Source organism: Sus scrofa, chromosome 13 (genome assembly GCF_000003025.6).
Source record: "Sus scrofa isolate TJ Tabasco breed Duroc chromosome 13, Sscrofa11.1, whole genome shotgun sequence".
NCBI classification, from domain to species: Eukaryota; Metazoa; Chordata; class Mammalia; order Artiodactyla; family Suidae; genus Sus; species Sus scrofa.
In genome coordinates this window covers 115,111,079-115,123,523 of record NC_010455.5, presented here as the reverse complement: position 1 = coordinate 115,123,523, position 12,445 = coordinate 115,111,079, and the positions used below count along the sequence as shown (strand labels likewise).

The 12,445-nt window shown below is 38.3% G+C and overlaps 1 long non-coding RNA gene across 5 annotated transcripts in view; it reads left to right on the top strand.

Annotated features, from left to right (window-relative positions):
- The window catches only part of LOC106505747, a 616,219-nt gene that overhangs the window by 157,907 nt on the left and 445,867 nt on the right, over nt 1–12,445 (top strand). For 4 of the 5 annotated variants that reach the window (XR_002337756.1, XR_002337754.1, XR_002337752.1 and 1 more), the window contains exon 2: nt 1,172–1,343. This is a non-coding gene — a long non-coding RNA (uncharacterized LOC106505747). Of the gene's footprint in view, nt 1–1,171; nt 1,344–7,942; nt 9,205–12,445 lie in introns of those variants that run through there. The other variant, XR_002337755.1, reaches the window with a different exon arrangement.

Below are 12,445 nucleotides of genomic sequence, written 5' to 3'. Positions count from 1 at the left end.
GGTGGAGAAAATTCCTTTGATTCAAAAGGGTGTCTTTGGAGCTCAGTTTCCAGAGTCAACTGTTCTTTCTTTAAACTATCCTGTTGAGCCAGCTCCTCACTGAGCTCCCAAGCCAAGAGAGAGAGATCAGGGGGATGGTCCTGGAGTATAAGAGCCTCCATGACTGCCTGGATCTCTCTCTTCAGTGGGTTTGTGGAGTGTACATTAGTGGCACTCACCTCCTGTTAGGGAGATAGAAAGTGAGTGTTCCCACTCTACTCTTCTGGGTGGTTCAATTTCTCTTTCTTTGTTTTGACTAATTTCAAACAGTAACAGCAAATACGTGTTCCTATCATAGACCATGCTTGTGTGAATTTGCCCAGAGCATCCTGATGCCTTAAATTCCTCTCTTATTTTCTTCACCACTCTCTTCTTTTTCCTTTAGCTATTTTCCCCTTACCCCAAATGTTGGTCAGCAGTGGCAGAGAGAAAGTACTCAGAGTTGGTGGACATTTGATGCAGCTTCCTTCCTTCCTAGCTGTCTCTGTCTTCCCTCTACTATATCTGCCCTAAAACACTGCAAGAGGCATTAGCCCTTGAAATACTGAACTCTTGTATTTGGCCAGTATTCTCCAGAGGTAGAAAGGGAGTGTGCTAAATTACCATATAGTAATTCTTCCGTATTGTTACCAAATCTCATTATCTAATATTTTCCCCAGCAGTACAATTATGAAAGTCAATGAATATATTTTTCACAAAGAAATAAGAATTTTCAATAGTCATTCAGCCAAGTCAGATTATAAATTACAACCAGAATTCACGAGACACTAAAATGAGTCACTAAATCACACTTCTGTATATATGTATCTTAAAATATATTTATGAATAATCATAGATAGATTTATGTTTTCATTTGTTACCTGGTTTGGCTATTCCTTTCATCCTTGTGGACTGCTCTAAGAATGTGAGAGGCTCCAGGTCTTGGGAATTTGGCCCCAAATGAATATAGCTTATTCATTCACTATATTTTTCTCAGCAAATACATCTTGACCACCTTCTATTATTCCAAACAAAGATATGTGCTGAGAGTTACAAAAGTGAATCAGGCATCTTGAGGATCTTACATTCTAGTAGAGACGTTGACTAGAAAATAAACATAAATAATTAGTATGTGTTATGCTCTGTTCTGTAGGTATAAATCAAGTGTTTTGAAACAAGAACTGTGGAAGAGCTGCCAAAGTCTTCCCTGCCTCATTTGCTAGCACCCTATTCATGGCTTCCCAGAAGAAGATGAGAGAGATTCATTATAACTCTGATTCAGTGAGGAGAGGAATCTGAAGGCTGGTCCTGGGGAAATTTTTCTGGTAAGTTCTGAGGTGTGGCTTCTACCTGCTCAGATTATATGGAATATAAAAGGTAAGGCAGTTTATTTACTCAGCAAAAATTTACTGTGTGGCTATGGTGAGCTAGGCATCATTCCCATTCTTGAGATACCTCAGTGAACAAAACAAATCTCTGCCTCCACAGAACTTGTGAGGGAGACAGTTCTGGATTTCTGGATCTCTCCAGACAGTAAGCAATGAATGTAACAAATAAATGAGAAAATACGTTGGAAGGTATTCCTCAAGGTGTTATTCCTTCTACACTTGTTGGGGATTAGATAATTTTTAAAGAGATCACAGGATATAATTATTCAAAGGAATAATTGGAATTATTTTCAATTGTCTGTTTTGTTAGACTGCACTTTCTTTGAATCAACACGACATGGGGAGGGGACACTGTGGTGCTCCAATTGTATTTAGGTTACACATTTTATAATGCTTTCTTGCTTACATGTGTCTTTCCCCTAACTGTATTATAAGCTCCCCGATGGGAAGAACTATTTCAGTTTTTATATTTCTGGAACCCTTTACAGTGAATGCTAAGTAAAGCTTGGAGAGATCTGCAATAAGTTGTGTAGGATGAGGGGGCATATAGGTTCAGTAAGGGCAGATGAACTAGGATGTGAAAAGGTATGGAGAAGAGAGCATATGGAATACTTTAGGCAGAGCAAGAAACAATGAAATTTGAACTCTTAACTGGAAAACTTTGTAATATTCCTGTGATGTGGAAAGGAAACAAACGAAGTAACTTTTTTAACTGGAAGAAATTAAGAATGAAATAGGGAGCTGTCAATTTAATGTCACAGTGGCCCCTATGACTCATAGTTCATCCTTCTCTCCATGAAGAATCACCCTTGTCAATTTATCTATCACTATACAGAATTGATCATGTTCATTTTGTGTGCAAGGTTTGGAGTTTGCTTAGAAGTTATGTCTGGCAGGATAGGTTTTACATGAAGGAAACTGTGCCTTTGAAAATCTTAAACAAAATCTTAGTCTTTGCTTGCAATCACTGTCATTTCTACTTGGGTTTGATGAAGTCCGTCTTGGGGGGATCTACTCTTAGTGTCATGGCAGCCTCCTGAGGCTTTGATAAAATACATTCTTCTCACTCCTGGCTCTTCAATTGTTTGAGTTTGCAGGGGACTTTTTAGCATCAGGAATGTTTAACTAATTTCGGGGGAGGTAGGGAACAATTCTTGTTTTTCTTGAGCTCTCTGGGGTCCTGCAGAATGGAGATGCTATAGAAAGGGAACAGGACATTATTATTATAATGAGTGAGGGTGTGGAGGGATACAAGTGGGATTGCATATCGTTATGATGAAAAGATAATTAGTGAAACATCTGTAGCCTGAGCAATTCATCTAGCAATGATTACACAGAGGCTCGCTGGAAGGCAACACGGTGTATTATACAGAGTCCTGGAGGACCACTAAGAGGAAACTGCAGCACTTCTGTGTGAGAAGAAGGAGGAAGTGAGATAACTTGTTATGCAAGACAAATAGTGAAAGGAGTTTAAGCAAATGGCATAACAAAAACATCACTCTTCTCTTGAATGAAGTATTAAAAATGCAAAAGGCTGGGAGTGCATATTTTCTTTCGCTGCAGCTTTGGTTTGAATACATTTGGAACTTTTCCCCAAGCACCTGCTCCTTCCTGCCCTTCCCACTGCCCTCCCCACCTAGGGGAAAAGAAGCCCAAACGAAACATGGAGCATGTTGATTGGAAACAATTCCAACAATCAGTTAGGAATAAATGAAGGAATAGCAGAGCGAAGTCATCTATCAACATGTAAGTGAGCAAAAGTGGTAATTTGGAAACAGCAGGAATGATTGGGTTTGTGGGTAGAAAGAAGAGAAAGTGGAATTCATGAGAATACACAGAGTTTGTTTCAATGGGAATGTTTTCTTGGTGAAATGGTTCTGGGAGGAAAGTCAGAGCTGACTCAGGCATTGCCAAAGTCTCTTTCCTTTGTGTGGTAGGGGTGGAGGGGAGTGAAGGATCAGGCTGTATATTTTCTAACTACCAACTAATACTGCTTGACCCTGTGTCCTGCATAATCAGGAGGTCTGGTTATGTCTTGAAAATTACTGAAAATAACTGAAAATAAATGGGAAGCTCTGACAGGTTCCATGAGTCTGTCTTGGGTGTTGTCATTTCTCTCTTCAGGGGCCTGCTCTGGGCTTGTCCACTGATTCCTTCTTGGGCATTCTCTGTTGCTATGGCTCTTTCCAAGAGGCCCATCATTCACCTTGTTTTAATTCTTTAGTGAAGAAGCAAGGGCACATGGGTGCTACAGGGCTAGGTGTCACTTTTCTTAGTGCCTTTGCTGTCCTCCTTCATAGGAGGGCCCCCTGTTGGCCGGCAGATGTCTCAGGGGAAGGGAGGGCACCAACACCCTCACTTTCCCTATTTCTACTCCTCTGCATCTAAGCTGGTCCCTGCAACCCATCCAGAGGGAGCAAAACTCAATGGATATCACACTGTCTGTTGAGCAATTTTCCTTGCCTGCAGGAAAGCCACATATTTTCTGTATTAAAATATTTAACATCTCATTATGTATCTCCTACATTTGGAATAAACCTCCACTAGCTGAAGATCAACCCTCAATTATAGGTAGGTTGTTGCCTTTTATTTGTCAACCAGAAAGGCTCATCAGTGTTGTCAATATCTCTAGAACATATATACTTCAGTATCCACCCTCTTTTTCTCTCACCCTGACATATCTAGCTCTAAGAATGCTGAGGTCCAGATACTGCTTTCTGAGACTAGAAGGAGTGATTGCATTTTATTTATTTATTTTTTTGTCTTTTGTCTTTTTGTCTTTTATTGTTGTTGTTGTAGAGTGATTGCATTTTAAAAGCCAGTTCATTCAAATTGTGATTTAATCATTATTGTCCAGGATTGTGGTATGTGGCGATGGTTACTAGGACTTAGAATATCACCACACGGGCAGTTCCCATTTCCATCACACTCCATTGCAGCAGACTCTAAAGCCATGAAACTCAAAGGTAGCTCTTTTTGGAGTTCAGAAGGTGGACTCTATTTTTTTTAGCCATATTACTGTGAACAGCTCACTGAATGTTCCTTGTGTGACTGTGCTGTGATAGCCGTGTGACTGTGAACAGGTCTTTGAATGTTAGGTTTCCTCAAGACTTTTCTAATACCTATACTTTATGACCATATTTTTATATAATATTTCATTTGTTCCATTCATTTGGCATTTTCAGATGAAGACCACAGTTTATATGCAATGAGGTTCTTGGGTTCTGCTGTCTTAAGAAATTTTATAGTAAGAAAAACTTGTGAAACTTGTAAAAAAAAATTGAAAAGTTGATAAACAGATCATTAATTTCTAGCTTCCCAGTGAAGTTAAAATTGTTCTGATGGCATCAATAAAATGCTGTGTGAGATTTTATAATTGTAAATATAACTTTATATATCTCTGATCATTTTGAGTATTGTAGAAAAAGTTTTTGATTATTGTCTGAAAAACATATTGGATTATCTCATTATGATGCATATTACTGCATAGTGTTATTTAATGTTTGTTACAAAATGAACCATGCCACAAAAAAGATATTCCTTGCTCAGTAAGGTGTAAATCTGTGTAGGAGAGTTGGTTTTCTTAAATAGGTAAATAAATAATAAGTAAATGTAATATACATGAGCTGGTTGAGTTTTTTCAGCTAAGGTTGACAAAAGTAATATAAGCATTACTAAGAACAACGATTTCATTTCTGAACATGTAGCAGGTACCTTGCAGAGTGCAAAGCAATTTAAGTATACTTTATTATTTAATCCTAATACTGGATTTTGGAGATAGGGGAGGGGTGACTATGGTAACCTCTTGCTTCACGGGGGGAACACTGCCTACCTTCTTCTGTTAGTCTTTTCATCTTTCAGAACCTGTTGCTGTGGTTAACACATGGTAAGAATTTAATGAATGGCATTTTTGGATAAACAAGTAACTGGAGAAATGATTTCTGATTATTCCAATGTGAAAGGGAGGGTGGTGTTTTTGAGACAAATTTTATTTGAAATTTATATGTGAATTAAGCTTTGAGTGTCCTGGTAGTCAAAACTAAAAGAGAGGGATAATGGGTGATGAAATTCTATCAGTGCTTCTTGCTATTGAGTATGTAGTATAAGATAAGATGTGTATTCATAAATTTAAATCCTGGTATATTATTATTATATATTGGTTACTCAGTGTGTACCAAGATTTTTCTAAGTGTATTACTGTGTGGTAGACAGATGACATATGGGGTGCCCTGTTAAATTTGCATTTCAGGTGGAAAGTTAACGATTTTTAGTATAAGTATGCGATTAAAATTATTCTGTAATTCAAATTAATTTGGGCATCCTGTAGTTTTATTGTATAGATCTAACAGTGCTAGTCATGTGCATTATTGTCATGTGCATTATTGTCTTAGTCTGCTCAGGTTGCTGTAACATAATAGACAGAGACTGGGTGGCTTATAAATAAAAGAAAGTTGTTTCTCATATTTTGGAGAGTGGGAAGTTCAAGGTCAAGGTGCTAGCAGATTCAGTGTCTAGTGAAAGCCTCTTCCTGCCTGTATGCTCATGTGATGGAAGTGGTAGGGGAGCTCTTCCAGGTCTCCTAGAAGAGCATCACTCCTATCCATGCAGGCTCCACTCTCATGACTCAATGACTTCCCAAAGTCCTTACCTCCTAATAATCTCACATTGGGGGTTAGGTTTTCAACACCGGGTTTTGAGGTGGAGGGACACAACATTCAGTCCATAACAGGTGTCTTACTCAATAGTAAAACAACCCTAAGAGGCACACTTGTTTTGGAAAATTTTTTTTTATTAAAGTATAGTTGATTTACAATGTTGTGCCAATTTCTGCTGTAAAGCAAAGTGACCCATTCATACAAGAGGCACACTTTATAAATGGCAGCATTAAGGCATGAAAGGTCAAGGTCAACTTGCTCAAGTTCACACAGTTGGTAAGTGTGAACAAAGATTTAAATCCAGGTAGACTAGCTTCAGAGAAATGTCTTTACCATGCTATTTCCCATATCTGCCCCAGTGAAATAGGTATAATTATCCTCATTTTATACATCAGATGCTGGAGTTAGCCGAGTCATAGAAGTGGTGCCATGGGACAAGCCAATAAGAGAGGCAGAGCTGTGACTCAAACCTAGGAATGTTTGTTTTTAGTGTCGATGCTTTTAATCTCCATCTTTAAAGTTGAAATTATTTAACTGGAATTTTGAAGGTGATGGACCAGTGAGGTTTTTGAGTTGTTAATATTTTCAATATTGCATCTTCCAGGGCAATGTGAGACACAGGATAATTTAAAAAAATGCTTAGGGAAGGCCTAATGACATTTAGCATCAACAAGTTATATGTAGTGTCACTAAGATTCCTTTTAGAGTAGGAATTTATTTCACTATTTCTAATAGCTTAAGTGTAGGCATTGGATCATTTCTGTAACTAGAGGGTCTGAACTGTCGAGAAGCTGATTCATCTTTTCAGCATCTTGCCTTACACCCATGTCAACTCAAAGACTTTATTAACCATTCACAGTATAGAGACATACAACATGATTGCAGTGAAAGTGCTTCCTAAATATTGCTCTTGCATCCTTCCTTTGGTCCTTAGAATTAACAATGTCATGCTTCAATCCTAGAGAAGTAGATGCAAGATAGCCCTTTAAATTTTCTCCTCATTGTATTTAGCATAATTCTTTTCTAACATGGTTACTCAAGACAAATCTATGACACAATGCAAATATGGGCTTGTCAGTAAAGAGAATTTCTTAAATAAGCAAATCAGACCATTTTAACTTTTTAAAATGTGTTCATTTGAATCAAAAGAAATAAATCAAATGGATACATTTCCAATGACAGGCATAGAAATTGTACTCTCAGAATTAAGTTTGCCTCATCTCCCTGTTATTTGAGACAATTGGCCATTTGTGTGAAAATCAAGTAATTATATGCTCCAATGCCTTTTGAAAGAAAAAATGCAGAGGGAGAGAGAAAAACATGAGTGTGGGCCACCTGTAGATAACAACACAACTTGACTCTGATCATTTGGATGGAACTGAAAATGTTACCATCACACACTTCTTGGGTGACTGGGTGACCTTTTGAATCTACTTTGAGTTCTGTATTATAAACTTGAAAATTACTTACTTCTAGGGGCTGAGAAATGTCTGTTTAAATACTTTTGCTAGATTATTACCAAAGACCTTTTTTAAGAGGCTCATGATGGTTTTTAGTTGTACAGAACATAAATGGATATATACCACTGGCTATACTATGATCATTTGACAACTGCAATCCTATACATGTTCTCACATGTAATAGGCAAATGGAATGTTTACACTTGTTGACTCTTTTCATTCTCATAAATGAGATAAATAGAGCAGGTAGCATTATATTTGCTTAGAGTTGCTGATGCTAGAGCACAGTTTCTAAGATCATAGAGTATGTTGAAGTTAGGGTGAAATTCAACTCCTTGGTGCCTTCTCTATTATATACTGTTAATGCTGTATGATTTTTCCAGGTATAACTTGTCACAGGATTTTCCTACTTTGTTCTTAGGGCCTTTGGAAGTAAGTGTGGAATATGATAACTTTCTAAAAATTCCTATTTGTTGTGGAATTGTCTTGAAGCCAAATATGAGGTAAATAATGTCTTACGATGTATTTGTCTTTGCTTTTTGGGTTTCCTTTTTTCTTACACAGTGTTTAGTACTCTCACTCTGCTCCTTCTTTTACATCTAAAGACTCCTAGCACAAAGTTCATCCAAAGCTATTTTCATGAGAGAATGTTCCAAAATGGTCTTCCTTCCAAGAAAATTCACAGCCTTCCCATGTAAGTGGCCTGGGAAGAAACCAGCCAAAACTGATTAATTCCCAGTTATCCATAAATGACTGAGTACTTTCACTCAGTGGTATATGCATTTGAAAAGAGAACACTTAAAAGGTAAGTAACAGTAAAAGGAAATTCAAATTTATGTCTCTTGTTTTCACTGCAATTTATTCTGGGGTAAATTCATTTTTATTTAGTCTTCTTAGATTTGTGGACTTGTATGTTATTTAAGGGTTTATGCTTTTCAATAATTCTAGGAAGTTCTAAGTTATAATATCTTTGAATATTATCATTTACCATTTTTTTTTCTAGTCTCTTCTGGAACTCCTACTAACATTGGTTGGATCATCTCAAAATATTAACACATATTTTGTACATAATAAGTGCTAGATTGTTGGTAGCAATGATGATAGTAATAATGAGGATTCATTTAGAAATGGCTGTATGTCATAGGTAAAAGGTTATTAACTTTGGAATTATATTAACCTGGGTTTAAAGAGAGTAGCTGTGTGATGTTGGCCATGTTACTTAGCCTCTTCTAACTGCAGTTTCATTATTTTTACAAATGACACCTAACTCCTAGAGTTTTAAATGACCTGATATTTAATAGGTTCTCAATAAACACTTACTTCCATTTCCTTACTAGAATTATTCTTAAAACATCAAATCACTCCAGTTCTTCAGAGGAAGAAATAACTATGGTTTGGTCTTATAAGGCCAAGGGAAGGGGTTGAGGCTGTTTAGGACTGTGCAGGATTTCATTTGGGGGAATTTTAAGCATGGGCTATGGTAGAAACAATGACTTTGAGTACAGAAATATAATGAGTGAGCAGAACCCTTTGACTGAAGGGAGGGGCTATGTAGATGCACAATGGGAGCTGCGGTTAGGAAAGCAGTACAGGTGTAGGAGAAAATGTCCCAACAAAAATGTAGAAAGGAGAGACCCCGGCCATGATGACTAAGCAAAGTCTAGCCAACTGTCCCAACCACCCCTCCCCCACACATCTGCTTCTGTAAATTTGTTTCCACATCTACTACCTTGCCTGACGTCACTCGGGTCCATCTAGCCAAGCTTGGACCCGGAAGACGTAGCCCATAAAAGCCTTGTGAAACCCTTCTTCCGGGCTCAGACTCTGGAGATCGATCTCCTCTGAGCCCGCCGGAGTAATAAACCTGAGTTCTCCAACTCTCTGAGTGCTCGCTTGGTTTCTCAGCGAGTCAAAGAGCTGATCCACTGCAGCCACAGAGCTGCTGGAGCTGGGACACTACAGCCACGGGGTTGTCGCCAGAGCTGATACGCTGCAGCGCAGGGCTGCTGGGTATCTGCCGTAACATGGGGACAGAATAAGGATCACTAGCCTTTTAGGCCGTGAGGATGGGCTTTGAACTGTGCATGCATTAAAGAGTTTTGAGGAGGGAGCATTATGATCACATTCAAGAAAATCAACCCAAAATGAAGTTAGTGGAATGTGTTGGATAACAGAAAAAGAAGGTAGCTATGGCCATAATCTAGGAATAAGGTACAAAATATTTGGACTAGTATATTGGCAATGAGATTAAGAAGGAGATTAAGGGCAAATATAGTGCCCAGGTAGAAGAGAGAATTTGGTGATTGAATGGGAGGCTGAGGCAAAAACGAAAAGTTAGAAAAGAATCCAAGGTACTGAGTCAGGATATAAATTCAAGCAGAATGAAAGATTTGGGCTCAGGAAGGGTGACAAATTTAATTTTACTTATGTGAACAATGTGATGGTAGGACAGCTGGGTAGGTCCATGTATGGTTATCTGGAAATATTTGTAGTTCCCCAAATACCATACTGTCTCTTTTCTCATATCCTCTCTTCCACTCTTTGCTAGCTAATTTATGCTTGTCTTTCAAGACTCAGTTTAGGAGCCATGAGAAATCTTTTAGGCTCCTACTTCCCAGCCAGTGCTAGGTGTACATTTTGTGTTATCTAATGAGGTTCTAATTAAACCTCCACCAGAATACTCATCACCTTATATTAAAATTGCCTGTTGCCTTTTTCCTTCAAAGGACCAGAAACTTCTTAGTACGAAACAGAGTACATGCATGGCCCTTAGAAGGCATTTAATAAATTACTTATTGAATGATGAATGATTGAATTTAAGTAGAAATATCCACCAAACTGTCAGGAATGTGAGCAGTAAGAGGGCTTATTTTCCCTTCTACTTCTGAATTCATAGCAGATAAAAATATAGGCCTCTGTATTTGAATATATGGTCTTAAGTGTCAATTTGCCTGAAAGCTTCCTTGACTTAAAACTAGGCATACAATTTTGGCAGCCCTTCTGAAAAGATTTTGTCCTAATCAAAACCTGTTTGAACAATTGTCTGGATGGAGGGCATTTTAATTCTTATCCATTCCTTTCTACTTCTAGGAATCAATGGAGCAGCAAGAGAGCAGATTTTCTTGCATTCTCACTGCTCCTTGAGGTACAAACCAATTTTCTAGCTTCAACACATCCCAGCAAATAATTGTTTGGTTCTGAAATAAAACTCTTCATTGCAGCAATAGTGATAGGGTGCCAGTAGGACAATAAAAATGAAGTCTTAATGCATCTGATGTGAGTGCATCAAGCTGGTAGGATTCCTGGAGGTGGTGAACAGAGCCCAGGCAGAACTGCCTGAAGGTCCGAGTGCAATCATAAATGATTTCCATAAATAGTGCGATGGAGTCTTTGCTGTCTTGTGTGCTGTGCTGAAAAAAGAGGAAGAGGCTGCTCTTCCTGGAGTGAAATGGACTTCTTTTTATGTTGCTAACAAAGAGAAGCCCACTGGCAGTGCACACCATGGCATTTGCTTTGGGTTTTAAAAACATGTTAGCTTTGCCTGGTTGGAAAAATTGAAATTCTACATGGCAACTGCCTGTGACATACGTCAGGCAAGTTATCCTAGCTCATTAGTGATGTCCCCAAGAAAAAAAGAAATCTCCTTGCTGCCATCTAGGCAAAACAATAGATGGGCCAAAGGATAATGTCACAAAAGGAATAAATGGATTGGGAAGCAGAAGATTGAGATAAAATAGAGTGGGGGCTTTAGAGATAGATTGGATGGTGACATTCTATGTCCTGGTTTTCTTACTTTACAATGGGGATAATACAATTTCCATGGGGTTGTGGGGATTAAGCCAGAAAGTGTGCCCAGCAGAGAATATATTTCTGGCAAAAATGACATGTTTCTTAACACTTACTGAAGTTTAAATAGGATACTTGCAGGAATACTGAGTGAAGGTGTCAACAACAAAGGCTTATCTCATGTCTCTTCATTTTAGCAGAAATAGTAGTGTGACTCAAGCACCCATCTACAAATACCCTATGAAAGACCTATGGATTGAAAAATGGGTATTTTTGTTACCTGTGCTTTGCAAGTAGGAAAGCAAATTTGAAAATCGCAGTTATGGCAACCTGAATCTCTCATGACCCTGCCTATCCCCACCCCAGACTTTGTGTGTGTGCTCGCGTGAGTGTGTGCACACAGGAGCACATGCTGCATCTCCATCCTGTAATATTTTACTGAAAGGACTGGAGAATGATGATTTGAAAGTTTGGAGAAACAGACAACCTAAGAGTGTTAGGAAATCATCAACTTTCTCTATTATTTAGATCCACGCCCATTTTCTCTAGATTCTAGGAAGTTTTTGAAAGAAATGAACTATAACAATCACAAAGAATCTAATAATCACAAAGAATACCGAAATGTTTGCTAGGTGGTTTTGAGGAGAGCTGTAATTTTAAATTCACTTTGAGATTTTAGATCAAATAGATTTCATTAGTTCGATTGAAATTGCTAGTCAATTTTAATCAGGAAAAAACTAGTCAGATTAACTGAGTATGCAAGTCCAAACTTAGTGTTAAGAAATGAAATCAATAGGGCATCTCTGGAAACTACCTAGGGGCAGATGTCCATGAGAATATTGTAGAAATGACTCAGGGAAGGCTGGGAGATCCAGGCAGCAGGTGGTATTAAAATGCTATATAAAGCATTAACGTCTGGAAATGGCAAAGGACAGCATGGATGGGGGATGAGGGGTGGGGCAGATAGAAGTAAAAGGCATTGAAGTATTAGGATCCAAAATTCACCCTTATGACCAATAAAAGCTATTGGGAACAACAAGAAATGGAAGCCTGCCTGCAGTGCAGAGTGGTGATGAGAGGCCTGTGTAAGTCAGAGACAGGAAGTTAGGGAAAGGAGAAATTTTGAAAAGAAATAAAG